At 43.4% G+C, this 19,954-nt stretch overlaps 1 protein-coding gene and 2 non-coding genes across 3 annotated transcripts in view; 1 reads left to right on the forward strand and 2 right to left on the reverse strand.

The window, feature by feature from the left end:
• The window catches only part of LOC144483165 (uncharacterized), a 46,525-nt gene that overhangs the window by 11,901 nt on the left and 14,670 nt on the right, over window positions 1–19,954 (reverse strand). The gene's annotated exons all lie outside the window — the stretch shown is intronic.
• Window positions 207–279, reverse strand: trnav-cac (transfer RNA valine (anticodon CAC)). The gene has a single exon. It is a non-coding gene; the product is annotated as a tRNA-Val (tRNA).
• Window positions 10,022–10,094, forward strand: trnar-acg (transfer RNA arginine (anticodon ACG)). The gene has a single exon. It is a non-coding gene; the product is annotated as a tRNA-Arg (tRNA).

Below are 19,954 nucleotides of genomic sequence, written 5' to 3' on the forward strand. Positions count from 1 at the left end.
GTTGCTAATATGCGCACGGTGTCAAAGTACAAACATTTATTTCCTCACTGCGTCTTAAAATACAGCATTTCTGATTTTGCTGAGAGCATTTGTGGCCGAGGTCAGACCAAAGATAATATGGCTGCAACATCGAGATTCGGATAATGTTCAGCAACAACTGAAACCATGCAAAACTTCCCTCATACTCACTGAATAATTTCAATAAATGTTTCAGCCCGGTTTCGAACCGGGGACCTTTCCCGTGTGAGGCGAATGTGATAACCACTACACTACAGAAACAACTGACAGCATAGCGCCGCCAATTGGCCTGACCACAATGTTCAACTCCACTGTGTTGCTGCAGGTTCTATGGTTATACTGAGACCCCATGTCACTTAATACAAGACAAAAACCGTTTCTTTCAATCTGATTTCTCAACTCATCTTGAACTTCAACATTTATAAGCGGTCGTCCGGCAAATATCTAAGGAGCAATGATTTCTGCTCAATAATTAATGCATCATTCTCATCTTCCTTTGAATAATTTCAACCAGTTCTACCCAATATTTGTTCGCTGTTCAATGTTTAATATTAATATATTTTTATTAATTACATATCTCCTCATTCTGAATGAAATAGCTCCGAAATAGGCAACATTGAGTTGCAAACATGACTGACCAACAAAAGGAATCGAGTCACTGGGTAATACACATGTCACGGTGCTTCATTGAGATTGACCACAATCAGCTTTTAAACAAAATCAAATATCTTTAAAGGGAATAGATTTAAGAATGATTTGTTCGTTATACCTGATCCCTCTTTATTCTGTGTGTGAAATACTCAGGCGTCCAAATCCCGTTCAGCTGTAGGAAAGTCCAGTGGATCCGCACTGATTCTCGATTTCCTCAACTGTCTGAGTGGTTTTCCCTATTTGTTTCCTCTGAAGAACGATGTTAAAATAATGGTTCTGCGCAATGTGCGCCATTTCCTCGAGTTCAGTTACAGTTTCACTTGTCTCTGCCTTTTTAAGCACACAATACTATTAGACATGGTTCAGATGATGATTCACTTTGTTAGTCTGCATCGACAAAGCCATTAAATTCTGTTGTGGACTGAATGAGTTGCTGATATGTCCACGGTGTCAAAACAGGAACATCTATTTCCGCTCATTGCGTCATAAAAATACAAGATTTCTGATTTTCCTGAAAGATTTTGAGGCCCGAGGTCAGAGCAAAGATAACATGGCTTTAATATCGAGTTTCGCATAATGTTTAACAACAAATTTCAATCATGTAAACTTCCCTCACCTTAATGAACAAATTTTAACAAAATTTCGGCATGGTTTTGAACTAGGGACCTTTCCTGTGTGAAGTGAATGCAACCACCATTACACTACAGAAACTGCTGGCGCCCGTAGGACCCAATGGGACTCTCTTGAAATGTTGCAACACTCATTGGGACTGCTGTTGACATATTGATCGAAGAATGATTTTGATTTGATTTGATTTATTATTGTCACATGTATTAACATACAGTGAAAAGTATTGTTTCTTGCGCTATACAGACAAAACATACCGTTCATAGAGAAGGAAATGAGAGTTTACAGAATGCAGCGTTACAGTCATAGCTAGGGTGTAGAAAAAGATCAACTGAATGCAAGGTAAATCGATTCAAAAGTCTGACAGCAGCAGGGAAGAAGCTATTCTTGAGTCGGTTGGTACGTGACCTCAGACTTTTGTATCTTTTTCCAGAAGGAAGAAGGTGAAGCAGAGAATGTCTGGAGTGCATGGGGTCCTTAATAATGCTGGCTGTTTTGCCCAGGCAGCGGGAAGTGTAGACAGAGTCAATGGATGGGAGGCTGGTTTGTGTGATAGATTGGGCACATTCATGACCTTTTATAGTTCCTTGCAGTCTTGGGTAGATCAGGAGCCATAGCAAGCTGTGATACAACCAGAAAGAGTGCTTTCTATGGTGCATCTGTACAAGTTGGTGAGAATCGTAGCTGACATGCCAAATTTCCTTAGTCTTCTGAGGAAGTAGAGGTGTTGGTGGGCTTTCTTAACTATACTGTTGGCATGGGGCGGGGGGGCATGAGGGGGACCAGGACAGATAGTTGGTGATCTGGACACCTAAAAACTTGAAGCTCCCAACCTTTTCTATTTCGTCCCGTTGATGTAGACAGGGGTATGTTCTTCTCTATGCTTCCTGAAGTCGATGACAATCTCCTTCATTTTGTTGACATTGCGGGAGAGATTATTGTTGCTGCACCAGTTCAGCAGATTCTCTACCTCATTCCTGTACTCTGTCTCATCATTGTTTGAGATCCGACCCACTACGGTGGTGTCGTCAGCAAACGTGAAAATCGAATTGGAGGGGAATTTGGCCGCACAGTCATAGGTATATTAGGAGTATAGTAGGGGGGTGAGAACACAGCCTTGTGGGGCACCGGTGTTGAGGACGATCGTGGAGGAGGTGTTGTTGCCTATCCTTACAGATTGTGGTCTGTGAGTTAGGAAGTTTAGGATCCAGTCACAGAGGAGGTGCTGAGGCCCAGGCCACGGAGTTTGGAGATGTGTTTCGTGGGAATAATAGTTTTGAAGGCTGAGCTGTAGTCAATAAATATGAGTCTGTCTTTGTTATCTCGGTGATCCAGGGTTGAGTGCAAGGCCAGGGAAATGCCGTCTGCTGTGGACCTGTTGCGGCAACTGTAGTGGATCCAGGTAGTCCGGGAGGCTGGAATTGATTCGTGCCATGACAACCTTTCGAAGCGCTTCATAATGATGGATGTCAGAGCCACCGGCCGATAGTTATTAAGGCACGCTGCTTGATTTTTCTTAGGTACCGGGATGATGGTCATCTTCTTGAAGCAGATCGGGACCTCAGATTGTTGTAATGATTGAAAATGGTTGGCAATGGCAGAGAACAATAAGAGGCCTTTCGACCCACCATGCCTCTGCCAGTTATTTTATGACGAGCTACCAAACTGACGTGTCGGTGCGAGCTTGGTGGGCCGAAGGGCCTGTTCCTGTTCTGCACTGTTCTTTCTTCTCATTTCAATTTCCTCCTCTCATTCCATGAAGCTGATTTTTCTCCCTTTCAAGTCATTGTCCAATCCCCATTGGGGAATGGGGGTGTTGGGGGGAGAGGGCTGGGTGTTTGGGGGGGGCCTGTTGGGGGGGGGGTGTTGGGGGGGGATGTTGGAGGGGGGTATTGGAGGGAGAGCACAATCTTTGTCTGAGCATAAAGACTTCCCAAAGCACTTCTGGTGACGACAGCAGGCTTTTAACAAGAGCCTTTCAGGTATGTGGGCATCGCTGGCTGGGCCGGTCTGTATTGCCCATCCCTAGTTGCGCTTCACAAACTTTCTGACAATCTTCTCAATTAGGTTTTTGCATTCAGTTGGTTATCTTGCCAAATGTTCCAGTGTCTAGAGCACAACAAACCTGCTCTTAGAGATAATTGACTTAATAATCATTGCTCATCGGATTGTAATCATGTATTGAAATTAACTTTTGTACATTTTATGTTAAGAATTCTTAGTTTCAATCCGTGTCAAGTGTTCATTGTGTTAACTTGAGTCACATTCTACCGAACATTTTCTAACTCTTCCCCAGTTGATATTTTTGCTTCATTACTGTAACATTGAGAGATGTTTAATCGGGCTGTTGTCATTATTAGGATTTGCCTCAGCAGGCGGGCATCAGTTTACACTGTCGACTGATATTTCAAACCAATGATGATTGGTTCCTTTGCCCCAAGTATTCTTTGAAACATCAGAACAAGAATACAACTAGTTCAAGGCTACCTGCAGCATTTTGTATTCTCAATGTTAGTGCCGAGTTCCCGGTGATCCGAAATAAACAGCAGCCAATTCTTCCCTCGCACAATGAATGTAATAATCAGGCGTAATCTGTGAACGATTGTAGATCGTGTCTGTGTGAATTGTGGTCGGGTTTGCGCTGACAGCAAAGTATTGACGTGTCAGTGTATGACCCGCTGTGAGAAACACCTCTTGACAGACAGCAGCTGTGACCCAGAAACCTGCAGCAGTTTTTGTACGAATATTTCACTCGTTCTCATCAATGTGAGACTTTGTGCACAGTAATAGACCGCGGTGTCAGACAGCCGCAGCATCGACATAGCTAATCGGTCCAACTTGTCTAACTGCTGGGCTGAATCAGGAAATCGGGTGCCAGTGAAATCCGCCTTTAATTCAAAACCGCCGTTCTTGCCTCTTCGGACTGCAAACTCGGGCTGTCTGCCTGGGTATTGACAATACCAGAATAAATAATAAGCATCGTCGGTATAGGTGCAGATTAAAGTGACATCTTCTCCCTCTGTCTGTGTGAGTGAGGATTCCAGCTGAGTAACAGAATGTCCATCGTTCAGATCGAGAACACAAGGTTAACAAACAAAAGTCATTGATTAAAAGTTCACTTGAAGCGAGGGTGAAAAATCAGTGCAACATAAAAGAAGGTATTAAATTCTAACACATTCACTCCAACTGATCTATGTCCCCTTTCACAATCCCTCAGAGAATCCTCCCTCCTGCCTCATCTCAAATACCTCTATCCCTTTCTACCTCAGCGGTTTCTCTAGTTTGCCCTCAAATGCATCGTTACTCCTCTCCTCAACAGTTCATTGTGTCGATGTGAGTCACTTCTACAGAACTCTTTCAAAAAAAGTTTCTCTGTAATTCCCAGTTGATCTTTTTGTTTCACTTAGATTTATGGGACACAGATATGTAATTCTCCCCAAATGGAATCATCCTCTCCCCGTCCAGCACACTAAATCTCTTTGATTTGATTTATTATTATTTAAATTGATTTGATCATCATTGTCCAGAAATCAGTCAGATTACCTGATTGTCTTCTCGTCCAGAGAGAGAGAGTAATCATAATTTTTATAATGCTTTCTGATAGCTCTCATCTTCCAACCCTGGGACCATCTCTTTAAATCGCCTTTGCTGTGCGCTTTTAGAACCTGTTCTCCAAAAGACCAAAGCCACAAACAAAGATTCATTTGTGCTCTAAGGCAGGTCTAATACTTGTTTAACACGAAAGTCCTGCTTTTCAAACTTATTCCTCCATAAATTAAACTTCTTTTTACTCTTTTTCAAGTTTCAAACTTCTTACCAACAACGAATGTCACCCAGAAAACAGCGCGAACGGAGATCCGCATCGGTGCTGCTGCTCCTGGATTCCAGGGATTTGTGTCTCCGAAAGTTGCAGAATATCGAACGAGATAAAGCTGAGGGCAGTGGACGAGGCTAGTTTGATGTCACATCTACAGAATCAATGGGAGGAAGAGCTGAGATCACTGGATCGAGAATCAAGAGAATATTAGACAACACCATCTGCTTATTGGCTTATTGCTGACAGAGTCTTCAGGTGGTACCCAATCATCCCCTCGGCTCTACCCTAAATAGAAATGACTGTCTTCTTGAAGCCGGGTCAAACCATTCGCGCAGGAGGAAACTTAATGGAGCTGTAAATACTCGCTGAGGTTTTTGTACGGGGTTTTAGCTTTAATCTAACGCTGTGCCTCACTGCACAGTAATAGACCGGCCCGTCCTCCACACTGAGGGCGCTTATATTGAGGTAACCGTTCTGTTTAGACGCGTCAGAAGCCGCCAGATATCGTCCTGAAACTTCATCTTCCTTCACTGTTAATGCTTTGGTAATAATCCATGTCGCGGGTTGTGTCGGTTTCTGCTGATACCATTGCATGCTGTACATATCCTTGTCTGTGTATTCACAACCCAACTGCACTGAATCCCCTTCTGATGCGGTTATTGTCAGCGATGACTGTGCTACTGGATCTGCGCACAGTCCGCCTGTGAAGGTAGAGGAATGAAATATCGAGAGTTAATGTTTGTGTCTGCGATCGTTTCTGCAGCACCCGCCCCCCATCCCCTGCCCCATTCACCCCTCACATCGATATTTGTGATCGTTAATTATATTACCATGTATGTGTGTTAATGTGTTTATCTGGCTTGATGTACGTTACCCAGTACTTATCGTGCAAGAGCACCGCCAGGAAGATCAGTGATGCGCGTCAATTGGACACGAGGCACGAAGCTTCGGTAAAAGAAGGCTTTTATTAACTAACAATGGAACTAACAGAACTTTAACACACTATCCCAGACTGAAGAGGTCCCGCCCGAGCAGGGGGTCTTATACCTCTCCCAGGAGGCGGAGCCCGACTGGGATGTGCCACAACAGTAACAACCACAGGTGTATCAATCCCACCCTAGCCCAACAACAACATTAGAACAATCCCACAGTGGGAACCAACGATGGTTCACCACAATCAGAAACATATCTGAGTGAATCTATCTCACTGAATGGGAACGGAGTGAGTCAGAGATTGAGAAGGAGAGAGGGAACCCGGGCTCTGTTCAAATGATTGCAGTGAGTGTGTTTGTGAGAGTGTCAGTGTGAGTTTCTGTGTCTGTGCTTGTGTGTGTTGGGGGGGGGGGGGGGGCGGTCGTGTCTATTGTGACCTCACAAGCCTACCATCCATACAGGTTTCGGTGATAATATCACGTGAGTTTCTGGCGCCCAGGCTAGAATGTGGCGCCCTCTGATGGCGGGTTCTGCACGCTGGAATTTGGCTGTTGACTGGATTCCTCACCACAATAAGGAGTCTAACAATACCAGGTTAAAGTCCAACAGGTTTATTTGGTAGCAAACGCCACTAGCTTTCCACTACATTCCTCACTACAATACATACTAAGATACACATGCTGCCGAAAAATCTCAATTGCAGCTCTTCAGACACGGTCTTTGTGACTGTTGATATTTATTTGGGAAAATGATGGTAAATCTGTGAAAATCATGGCTGGAGTTCGCTGTTCAAATCCTGGGACGACAAAATCGGGAGAACGCCCATACTTTGGACAAATTGGTTACAAATCAGAATAGTGTCAGGGATTAACAGACTAATTTGGTTTCTTTTGCTTATAACTAGGAAGGTACGAAAAGCAACTTAATTGACGTGTTCAGAATGTTGCCCTTTTCAGAGAGTAAATTGTAGTATTATAAGTCTATTTTAAAGTCACCTGTTCTTCAGTTTTAACTGCTGTGGACCGCGGCTGAGTAACGGAATCTCCATGAGCCACATCTGGAAAAGTTTGCCTTTTCCAGAAGAGGTAGATTCATGAAAAATGATTCTACACCCGAGGTGCAGTCTCAGATTTGAAAAAGGGAATAAATAAAAACGCGGAAGAATTTATCGTCGGAAATTGTCGAACACAAACATGAGTCTTGAAGATTCACAGGTGGGAGAAAGCTGCACTTTGTAGTTCCATATCTCTGCCACCAGAGGGCAGGACGATACCATGTTGCGTTCAGGCTCGGGGCGATTTGCAGTCTCCAGTAGTGGCCAGTAACATTATTGAGAAAATGTAATTAAAAGAGCAAATGTCGGAACAGAAATATTTTAGCATTGATAGCAAACTTATATTGTTTCACGAGATATATTATGAGTTTTCAAAGTTGCTATTACTGTTGGTATACTGCAAATATTCTTGTTCGTTCAGCTTGGCGCTCGGCATTCTTTGTGCAGCTGAGCGGGTAATATGTGTACTTTTTACACAAAAGCTTCCAGTTGCAAACAGTCGAGTTCGCAATATTGGACGGATATTTTTCTGGAGTTTTAAGTCCACAAATGCTGATGTGGTGGGTTATTTCAACAATTTCGGCTTTCACCAGAGATGTCTGAACTGCTTTGGCGAAAGAGAAATGAGCTATATTTTGGTTACGCTTGGTTTCGTGTAGGTTGGTTGGTCTAAGAGCATGATTATTGCTTCGGGTGTTTTAGTTGATGAGACATGCGAGAGATCCCGGGTTCAAATCCGAGACGAGCCCTTTAATTGCCTCCTTTTGACCAAGTCAGGTATTGTGATTTGTTTCGGGTGCAAACGGCGGGATTGCTTTCTGGTGGCCAACTCCGAAAAAGGATCATAGAGGCACAAAGTTTTACAGAACGGAAAGGGGCCCTTCGGCCCATCGTGTCCGGGTTGGCCATCTGACATCTGGACTGGAAACGTTAACTCTGTTTCTCGCTCCGCAGATACTGCCAGAACTACTGAAATAACCCAGCATTTCCTGTTTTTATTTCAGATTTACAGAGTTTGCAGTATGCTGCATTATATACAAATACATATATATATATAAAGCCTGACATAAGGCAGCATACTATATCTATCTCGATAGATCCCTATGGGAGGAAACCACAGGGAGAAAGTGCAACCTCCACACAGACAGTGTGGCCAAGGCCGAGAATTGAACCTGGGACCCTGGCGCTGTGAGGCAGCAGTGCTAACCCAAAATGCATCTGCCCAGAAACAGCCAGGATCAGTTGATCAATTGGCAGGCAATGCATTTGTCAGTGTTGTACACCTGCATTCCAGATGGGACTCGAACCCACAATCCGTGGTTTATCAGTGTCTTACCCATTACAGCAATGGGGTTGCATTCGTGCTCTTGCTGCAGCTTGTAAAAGTTGCAAATCTTCATCATCACAGATAGTGACTAAGCCAGGAATCGAAACAACGTACCTGGCATGCTGAGGCAGCAGATCTAACCATCGTGCCGTCCTCTCCCACAAATATTCTATGAGATTCTATAAATTGCAGATTTTGTTTATTTCCTTGCGGTGCGGGATTGGTTCCCATGGGGTTTCGTTTGAGAACCTCATAGAAACCCTACAGTACAGAAAGAGGCCATTCGGCCCATCGAGTCTGCACCGACCACAATCCCACTCAGGCCCTACATAATTACCCACTAATCCCTCTAACCTACCCATCTAAGGGCATTTTTTAGCATAGCCAATCAACCTATCCCGCACATCTTTGGACTGTGGGAGGAAACCGGAGCACCCAGAGGAAACCCACACAGACACGAGGAGAGTGTGCAAACTCCACACAGACAGTGACCCAAGCCGGGAATCGAACCCAGGTTCTTGGAGCTGTGAAGCAGCAGTGCTAACCACTGTGCTACCGTGCCGCCCAGAACCTGCGCACAAACTGCAGGGAATCTATCAGCACAACACACTCGCTGGAAAATCAAGATACGTTCAGCAGGGTTGGCGATGCAACTGGACATTCATTTTATGCCCATTCACCTCTTCAGCTGACCCCATTATTGCGGGTTCAGGGAGCTGGCTGGATGTTTCTTTTTGTTCATGTGGGTGTCGCTTGGTTAGATCAGCATGGACTGCCATTCAGTAATTACCGTTGAGAACATGGTGGTCAGCTGTCTTCTTGAAACGTTGCAGTGTATTTGTGTAGGTACACCAACAGTGCTGTTGGGGAGGGAATTCCAGGAATTTATCCCAATGACAGTGAAGGAGTGGTGATATATTTGCAAATCAGAATGCTGAGTGACTTGAGGTGAGGGGGGGGGGGGGGGGGGGCCGGGGGGTAGTACTGGGGGGAAACCTGCTAGTGGTCGTGCTCTTGGGTTTTGAAGGTGCTGTCTAATGTGCATTTGGTGAGTTCCTGCATCCTCCAAACAAGTGGAAAGTATTCTAACACACTCCTGATTTGTGCCTTGTAGATCGTGGTCTGTTGTTTGGGAGTCAGGAGGTGAGTTACTCGCCGCAGGTTTCCCAGCCTCTGACCTGCTCTTGTAGCCACCTCGAACTGATAAAATGTCTGCTGTGTCACAATAAGAGCATCTTCTTTCCTGTTCATTTTGTTGTGAATTTTCAGCACTTCTCTTTTTCCCTGAATGTACTTTGAGGCATAAGTAAGAGCCAATGTCTTTGATTGTAAGATATTCTACTCAGGTAATGTTCGGCAGTGGATTCACAGAGGGAGTAGTTAGGGGTTGAGTCGTGTTACTGTCGCTGGACTGATAACGCAGAGAAGCAGGCTGAATTCCAACACAGCAGATTGACTGAATTCAAGGGCCATTAGGGATGGCAGTAAATAAAATATTAATTAAGCAACCTTTCCTCACTTAAACGTATTGGTTTCTGCCCGGCTTTGAACCGTCTGGCCAATATGTAGCAAATGTTGCAAGCCGGGCATAGATGGGCCAGTGGCGCAATGGATAACGTGTCTGACTACGGATCAGAAGATTCCAGGTTCGACTCCTGGCTGGCTCGCTATAAATTTTAAAAATAGTTCGTAAACTCCATTTTAGTTTCGATGAAAAAATGTATTTTCAATAACTTTAGACCAATTCAGACAAATGTTCACTAAATCCAGTCACCTTATATGAAGACATTTATCTTAGGTCATTACTTTTCAAAAAAAAGTTGGCTATTTTAAGTAAGATTCCACTGATAAACTTTCATTGAGTATGTTTAAATTATTTTCTTAAAATTACGAATTCTCGTTAAATTATTTGGAAAAAGTATTTTAAGCTATCTTTTAAAAAGTTGGGAATTTCTAGATAAATAACGTGGAAATCTTACATTTTTCAGAATGGTGAAAATAGTTTCTAATAAGTTGATCAAAATTTGTAAAACGCTGCGGAGGAATTTAATTTAAATACATTTAGTATTAAGAAGTTCACAAAATACTCAAGTTCTATCGAAAAGTTTTTTCAAAAGTTGAGAAATTCTAGTTAAATTCCATTGAGGAATTTCTTTGAAGTAAGTTTAGTTTAGAAAAGTTCAAATTAGCGAGAAGGTTGTGGTTTATGACCCTGCGATTATTCTCCATTGGAGTGAAGAAGATTGAGGAGTGATTTAATCGAGGTGGACTAAATTAGGGCAAGATTTGAGAGGGAAGAGGCAAATTTTAAGATTTTTGGCAAGGCGGGCGAAGAGAAGATTTGGAAGGAACATTTTTCCACAGCGAGCGCTGAGAACCAGAAACTCATTGCCTACGAGAGTGTTAGATGCAGTTAATTTAGGTAAATATAAATTCTGAGGCCGGAGATGGATTTCCTGAGAAAGGAGATGTTTCCAGGAACATTCTGAGGCAAGTATAAAGTTTATTTATTCGTCACAAGTAGGCTTACATTCACACTGAAATTAAGTTACTGTGAAAATCCCCGAGTCGCCAAACTCCAACGCCTGTTCAGAGTCTCCTCGATGATATTCAATCTGGAAGATCAACCTGTGGAACCAAACCCCTTCCCCTTCCCCCGCCACCGCCCCCACCCGCTGCTGTGATGTTTGATACGAACCCCGCTGATGTTAAATGCGAGGCATCCCAAAATCAAAAAAGGATATTTTGGGACATTGGTTCTTAGTTGAGTATGTTTTCAATTTGATATAATATGAAAAGAGATATGCAAAATATTGAAACTATCGAATTGGAACTTCCGACATTGTTACAACAACATTAACTGTTTCCCCTCACTGCCACCACCTCCCACGCTGGATAGGCTAAAGGGCCGACATTGCGGTGAATTCTCGTCTCTAAAAAACAACTTGACTGATTCGCTGAAGCTGCTCTGACGTAATGAATTGGAGATCAAAGGGCCTGTGAGCCGATTGGATGAATTGGCCATGATGTGGAGTTGCCTGCGTTGGACTGGGGAAGGCACAATAAGTAGTCACGCAACACCAGGTTAAATTTGGTAGCACGAGCTTTCTGAGCGCTGCGCCTTCATCAGGTGACGGATGAATTGGGGAACAGGAGACCGTGGAGCTGATTAGACGTCACCAGTTGATTCTTTCAGGACTGAATCAATAGCTGGAGAGACCGGATATATATGGATATCATAGAAACATAGAAAAACTACAGCACAAAACAGGCTCTTCGGCCCCACAAGTTGTGCCGAACATATCCCTATCTTTTAGGCCGACCCATAACCCTCCATCCTATTAAGTCCCATGCACTCATCCAAGAGTCTCTTAAAAGACCCTATTGAGTTTGCCTCCACCACCACTGACGGCAGCCGATTCCACTCGCCCACCACCCTCTGTGTGAAAAAGTTACCCCGTACATCTCCCCTGTACCTACCCCCCAGCACCTTAAACCTGTGTTCTCTCGTAGCAGCCATTTCCATCCTGGGAAAAAGCCTCCTAGAATCCACCCGATCTATGCCTCTCAACATCTTATATACCTCTATTAGGTCTCCTCTCATCCTATGTCTCTCCAAGGAGAAAAGACCGAGCTCCCTCAAACTATCCTCATAAGGCATGCCACTCAATCCAGGCAACATCCTTGTAAATCTCCTCTGCACCCTTTCAATCTTTTCCACATCCTTCCTGTAATGAGGTGACCAGAACTGAGCACAGTACTCCAAGTGCGGTCTGACGAGGGTCTTATATAGCTGCATCATTATCCCCTGACTCCTAAACTCAATCCCTCGATTGATAAAGGCCAGCACACCATACGCCTTCTTAACCACCTCCTCCACCTGCGGGGCCGATTTTAGAGTCCTATGGACCCCGACCCCAAGGTCCTTTATCTTTACCGAAACAATTACAGATTCACCCATTCTGTTTAATTCCGCAATAAACTTGCTACAAACACGTAGGGTCTCATTTTGTATTAAGTTCTCACTGTTTCAGCTCTCTTACTTGCTCAGTCAGCAATTTACACAATCTTCCTCTTGCAAGCAACTTCGACATTAATTTAATTTCACTTTGTTGCTAATTACAATACGATCCGTTCCCTAATGCTATTATTTACAATCAAATGATAATGACATCTTAACGCTTGATGTTTCTAAATTGCTGCAGGTGTCATTGCTGCAGACTCGATCTCACAGGAGCCGGTGATAGCGGTGGAGTTTGAAGGAGACTCGGTGCCCTTTAAGTTCAACTGCTCAGCAGCTGGTGCATATTACATTCAATTGTACCGCCAGGACTGGGAGAAGCCCCCACCTCCAATTATGGAGATATTTCCAGTGCCGAGGACGTGGGGCCCCGATTTTCTGTATCTATCGACAGATTGAAAAGCAAGGGGAAGTTCACCACCCGTGAGCTGTGGCTGTCTGACAGTGCGGTGTATTGCTGGGGACTGAGAAACAGTGACAGAAACCAGAGGGAGCCTCGTATAAATAAAACTGCCGCAGAGTGACAGGGTGAATGGAGCAGCGAATGGTAAAATTCTTTAAACGCAGCATGATTCACTCTGTGGTCCCTGTTTACATTTTCAGTATTGCTGATATTCACAACAGGAGAGGCGACCCCACAGCCTGAGCCGCCTCGCGGAAATGCCCTCCGTGCCTTTTTCTACCGCGCGGAGGCGTTTCCTGTGCGGGCTGCTGCTGCACACCTTCCACTACCGCCTCCTCGCCTGTCGCCCGGATACACCTTGGCGGGCCTTGTTGCCGCCGGGCGGCAGAGGTCCCCGCTGGAGGTCCCTCTACGGAGGGATCTCCCCCAATTACGTCGGGGACCTGGGGTGGAGGGTGATGCATGCAGCAGTTCCGCACAACCGTAGGATTCACTGGTTCACGGGCTCCGAAGACTGCCCTTTCTGAGGCCTTGTGGAGTCCGTGGACCATGTCTATGTTGAGTGTCTTAGGCTGCACTCCCTTTATGTTTTCCTAAAGAACCTTTTGTTGATGTTTTGTCTGCACTTCAGTCCCACGCTCCTGATCTATGGACACCCGGTGCGGAGAGGGGAGGGTCGGGATGGCGACCTCCTCGTGAACCTGCTCCTGGGCCTGGCGAAACGCGCCATTTACCGGTCCAGGCAGCGGGCGATCGAGGGGGCCGTCCATCCTGACTGTCTTCCCCTCTACCGCGGCTACGTTCGCAGCCAGGTGTCCCTGGAGAGGGAGCATGCGGTGTCCACGGGCGAGGTTGACTCTTTCCGCGCCCGCTGGGCACCGCAGGGGTTGGGGTGCGTTCCCGACCCTAATAATTACATTATGATTTGATGTTTTTAAGTTTCCTTTGTACTTTGATTTCTGTTCGGGCTGTTCCCCCTCTTTTTGGGGAGCTGCCCCTTTTACTTTGTCCTGATTTAATCTGAGTTTGTTTACTTGGTTTGGTTTGACCTAAAAAGAGGACAACAGGAGAGACGATGGCTTTATGGTATTCGCGTGAGGTTATTCAGAAACTCAGCTAATGTTGTGCGGACCAGATTCAATGAAAACAATATCTACAATTAACAATCTACTGATGACCATGAAACCATTGTCGGAAAAAACAATCTTGTTCAATAATGTACTTAAGGGAAGGAAACCTGCCGTCCTTACCTGGTCCGGCCTACGTGTGACTCCAGAGGCACAGCAATGTGGTTGGCTCTCAACTCGTGATGGGGAATAAATGCTGGCCAACCAGTGGCACCCATGTCCCACACACAGAAAAAGGAAATCACTGGAATCACTGTTGAAACTGTCCTGATAATAAGGCTAATGGACATATTGAGGAAAAGCAATGATATAATTATTTAGCCTTCCTTAACTTCCGTGTCACAATAAGAAAATAAGCATTTTTTTGTAGAATGTCAATTATTGAGCATGTTCAAAAAATTCAGTAGCTTCATGGAGCATCATCTCATCAAGGGCCATGCAGATAGCGCGGGAAAGTGGCGTTCAGGCTGATCAGCCCTGATCTAACTGAATGGCGACACCAAATCGAAGGACCGAATGGCCGACTGCTGCTCCCATGTTCTTTTACCCGATTTTTCGATATTCCTCCCCAAGTAAATCGCTAAATCTGGAAGTTCTCGCAGTAGGATAGTGACTTTACTGTTCGTCTGTTTCCTGTCCGTTATCTCACCACCTGGGCGTCACACAGCACCACTCGGGACAGTTGAAATACTGTGTCCAGTTCTGGTCGCTCTACTATTAAACTAGAAAGAGTGCAGAATGTATGCTTTAGGATGAACGCTTTAAACATTTGAAGTTCAAGATAAGTTAATAAATTGAAAGTGACGGTTTTCTTCTTAAATTGACTGACATGGGCTTTCAGTCTAAACACAGTGCAGTTGAACAATACAGATAGCCGATTTGCTGGAGCGTGTAGTCTTCTGTTTCTGTGGTGCTGTGGTTATCACGTTTACCTCACACGCGAAAAGTCAACGGTTCGAAACCGGCCAGAAGTACTGTTGGATTTATCTCGCTGAGCGTGAGCTAAATCTGCAGAATTTAAGTTCGTTGCTCCATATTATGTGAATCTCCATGTTACGTCAGCTAAAATGCTTTTCGGAAAATCAGAATTGCTGTATTTTAGGATGCAAAAGCAGGAAATAAATGTATGTACTGCTTATACACATATTCGCAACTCGTTCAGTCCACAATAGAATTTAATGGGTTCAGAGATGCAGACTAACATAGTTAATTAACATCTGAAACACGTCTCTTAGTATTATGTGCTCATAAAGACAGACACAAGTGAAACTGTAACTGGACTAGAGGAAATGGCGCACATTTCCCAGCAGCATCTTTTTAAAATTGTTCTTCATGATAAAGAAATGGGAAAAACCACTCAGACAGATGAGGAAATCGAGAATCAGTGGGGACCTCCTAGAGATGAACGAGATTTCGGCGCCAGAATGTTTCACACGCGGAATAAAGAGGCATCAAGTATAACGAACAGATCATTCTTAATTCTCTTCCCTTGAAATGAATTTGATTTTGTTTGAAAGATGAGTGTGGTCATTCTCAGATAAGCACCATGGGATGTGTATTACCCAGTGACTCGATTTCTTTTGTTTGTTAGTCATGTTTGCAATTGAATGTTGTATATTTCAGAGAGGTTCAATTCAGAATGAGGGCATCTGTGTTAAATAAAAGTATTGAAATTAAATGTTGAATAACTACAAATGCAGGATATAACTGGTTGAACGTATTCTACGAAGATGAGATGATTGAGCAGAAATCATTGCTCCCTTTGACATTTGACAGACGAACGCTTTTTAAGTTTTGAAGTTCAAGATAAATTGAGATATCAGGTTGAAAGTAACGGATTTGTTCTTGTATTGGTCCTTCAATCTTACCGTCTGAACCGGCAGCAACACAGTGGAGTGAAATATTGTAGTCAAGCCAATTAGCGAGTCGGTGCTGTCTCTTGTTCCTGTAACATAGTGGTTATCACGTTCGCCTAACACGCGAAAGGTCCCCGATCTGAAAACGGGCAGAAACATTCATTAGCTTTTCTCATGAAGGGTGAGTGAAATCTGAATGATTTCAGTTGGTTGCTGAACATTATCCGAATCTCGATGTTAAAGCCACGTTATCTTTGCTCTGACCTCTGCCTCAAATGCTTTCTGTAAAATAAGAAATGCTGATTTTTTTTGACGCATTGAGAGGAAAGAAACGTTTCGTTTTGACACTCTGCACATGTTAGCATTTCGTTCGGTCTCCAGTAGAATTTAATGGGTTTATAGGCGCAGACTAACATAGTTAATTACCATCTGAAACATGTCTAATAGTAGTGTGTGCTCAAAAAGACAGACACAAGTGATACTGTAAGTGAACTACAGGAAATAGCACACATTTCCCAGAAGAATCTTTTTTAAATCAAAATAAATAAATAACAAAGAATTAGGAATAACCACTCAGACAGATGAGGAAATCGAGACTCACTGCGGATTTACGGGACTTTCCTACAGATGGCCGGAATTTATGCACCTGAATGTTTCACACTCATAATAACAAGCCTCAAGTATAACTAACAGATAATTCTTCTATCTCTTCCATTTAAATATAGATGACTTTGTTTAAAAACTGACTGTGGTGAATCTCAAAGAAGCACGATGGGATTTGTATTACCCGGTGACTCGATTCCATCTGTTGGTCAGTCATGTTTGCAATTCAATGATGTTCAATTTCAGAGATATTCAATTCATAATGAAGACGCATGTGTTAAATAATGTATTGATATTAAATATTAGAAACATAGATAGAAACATAGAAAACTACAGCACAAAACAGGCCCTTCGGCCCCACAAGTTGTGCCGAACATATCCCTACCTTTTAGGCCTACCTATAACCCTCCATCCCATTAAGTCCCATATACTCATCCAGGAGTCTCTTAAAAGACCCAAACAAAATACCCTATTTAATAACGAAAAAATACTGAGTACAATTGGTTGGAATTATTCGAAGGACGATGAGAATGATGCATTAATGATTGAGCAGAAATCATTGCTTCCTTAGCCATTTGCCGGGCGAACGTTTTTTAATTTTGAAGGACAAGATAAGTTGCGATATCAGGTAGAAAGTAACGGATGTCTTCTTGGATTAAGTGACATGGACTCTCAACCGAAACATCAGAACCTGCAGCATCACAGTGGAGCTGAATATTGTAATCAGGCCATTTGACGACGCTGTGCTGTCCTTTGTTTCTGTAATGTCGTGGTTATCAATTTCGCTCAACACGCGAAATGGCGCCGCTTCGATGCCAGGTAGAAACATTCGTTAAGCTTTCTCCTGTAGGGCGAGGGAAGTCTGTCTGATTTCAGTTTGTTGCTGAACATTATCCGTAATCTCAGTGTTACAGCCATGTTATCTTTGCTCTGACATCGGCCTCAAATGCTTCCCCCAAAATCACAAATGCTGACGCTCCTATTTTGGCACCGTTCACAGGTTAGCATCTCGTTCAGTCTGCAACACAATTTAATGGGTTTATAGGTGCAGACTAACATAGTTAATCACCATCTGAAACATGTCTAACAGTATTGTGTGCTCAAAAGACGGACACAAGTGAAACTGTAACTGACGTAGAGGAAATGGCACACATTGCCCAGAAGCATCTTTTTATTTGCATATATATTTATTTTTGCAATCTTTTAAGTTAAGAGCTACAACGAAAGGTGAGGAATTTTCTTGTGCAATTCTTTTCTAATAACAAGTAACGAATGCGATAATTGGGTCGCAGCATTTTAACACGAGTGCTGAGTGTTCAGACATAGTTTCTCTGCTTCCTCCTGCACCATCTGACCGCGCCATTGCTCTGTGCCGGGCTTGGGTTTGGCAATTGCCCCACCCCTTCCCTCTTCACACCATTTGTTCCAACAGGCAAATATTCGGGCAGCTTCATTGCACGTTGCTGAAGGTGCAAAAGAAGAACGAAAATTAAATTCAACGAGAGAAACTGAGAGAGGAAACAGGACTGAAATTGAGGAGCAAAGGGAGATGGTACAGACACAAATAATAAAAGGAAGAATGAATATTATAGAGGAAACAATCATGTGGTGATTCTCAAAAAATGTCAGCCGTTTTGTTTAAGTTTTAGTTTGTTTGTTTTGTGATGCATATTCCCTAATTATGGGCGATTATGGCCAGATTAGCATTACTCGTCCATCGCTATCTTGACCCACCATCGTGTAAATGGTGACGGTGCTGTTCTGGAGATATTTTCAGGATTTTGAGTGAGAGACAAGAGGAACGGCGCTTGTGCCGGAGTTAGAATTGAATGTGACTTATGGAATCGCTGGATAACATAGGCAGGAAGTAGGGCCTTTGGGAAAGTGTGTCTGTGCTTCCAGTTTGCAGCGCTGTACAATCAAGTCAACTACATCTCCATTGCCTATGGAGCTGCACTTTTTCATTTTCAAACATATATTGAATCACATTTTATTTAATCTTCCTCTACCACGCTTCTGGGCAGTGTTTTCAAGATGATCACAACTCGATTTGAAAATTATGGCAAATCCAAGCCCCCCTCCAGAAATTTTTGATCAATTACCTATAATTCGTAAGCCCTCATCGGCATTCCTGATGACAGTGGAAATAATTTCCTAATATCTACATCCAGAGATAAACTCTCATAAATCTGGTCACTTCCATGACAATTCCTCTTAACAGCCTTCTTTCCAAGGAAATCAATTCAGTTTATCTGCTCACTCTGCGACACCTTGGCACAATTGTGACAGATAATAAGAATGGGTATCCTGAATGAGCAATTTTACTCTACAAGTGTCGCACGGTGGTCGATGCCATCAAATAACTCTCCTGTTATGTCGTGTTTTGTCAGGTTTCTTGTGTGGGCTCGTGTGGTTGTGAAGCATTGTGATCCTCAATCCGCAGATATAGAGGGCGCTGTCTTTCGTCTCCACTGCAGAAATTGCAAAGGGAAAATCTGATATTGACTGAAACGACGAGCATCGAATTTTCTTTTGAAAAACTCGGCATCACAGCGTCTGAAGTTATCCGATACAATATAAAATAGAGTGGCTGTTTCGGTTACAGCATGTACCAATAGCGACCCGGTTCAACAGAACTGGAGTTATGATTACAGTTCAATTCCAGATTAGCTCCCGCAGTAGCCTTCAATTCATGTTGCCCCTATGTGACCGAACTCTCTTAGATTTGACCAGTGAGATAATATATTAAACATCAGGTGACCTTATTGATTACTTGCATTCCCTCCAACATAAGGAACACCAATCAAAATCTAAATATGACACATCAGATAAAGAAAAACGTCCCGATATTTACATATTACAAGGGGCAGAATGACAGAATGTTCACATGTTCCAGAATATAAATAAGAATGGACATCAGGAAGAGCTCAACAGGCATCATCTCTAAACTGCTGTCAAGGTATTACAGCAGCTCACGTGAATGTTTTCTTCACCACGTGCAGAAATTGAAGTTGTTTTTATTCCTTGGGACACGATCAACCAATTGATGCCCTGAAAGTTGCTCAGCTACAAACAGCAGATATGTTCACGTGAGAGTGAGCAAAAAACAAACACAGTTACCGTCAGTCCAGTTGAACAGCAAAGAACGCTTTAAGTGCGTGTTTACGTCACGGTCTAGTACAGGACTCGTGACACACAACCCAGTGCTTTATAAATAGCTACATGACCCTGCTGCATTTCAACGAAATGCACGGTGCCTTGCGGCAATGACTAAGACAGGCCGTGTGTAATATGAACTGTAACAAGGGATAATATATTTTAAGCAGAGCCATATTCTTATTTAGACATTGCATTATGATATAAGCATGGATGTTGTACACTGCAGCAAAAACTGACACAGAGATTAGTGGAATATAAACGAAGACATAGTTTAGCTTTGGTGTAATTGACACAGCCAAAGACGAAGTTTAAACACTGACAGGACATTTTCGAATAGAAAAAGATATATTTATCAATG

The sequence above is a fragment of the Mustelus asterias genome, unplaced genomic scaffold (assembly GCF_964213995.1).
Source record: "Mustelus asterias unplaced genomic scaffold, sMusAst1.hap1.1 HAP1_SCAFFOLD_47, whole genome shotgun sequence".
NCBI lineage: Eukaryota > Metazoa > Chordata > Chondrichthyes > Carcharhiniformes > Triakidae > Mustelus > Mustelus asterias.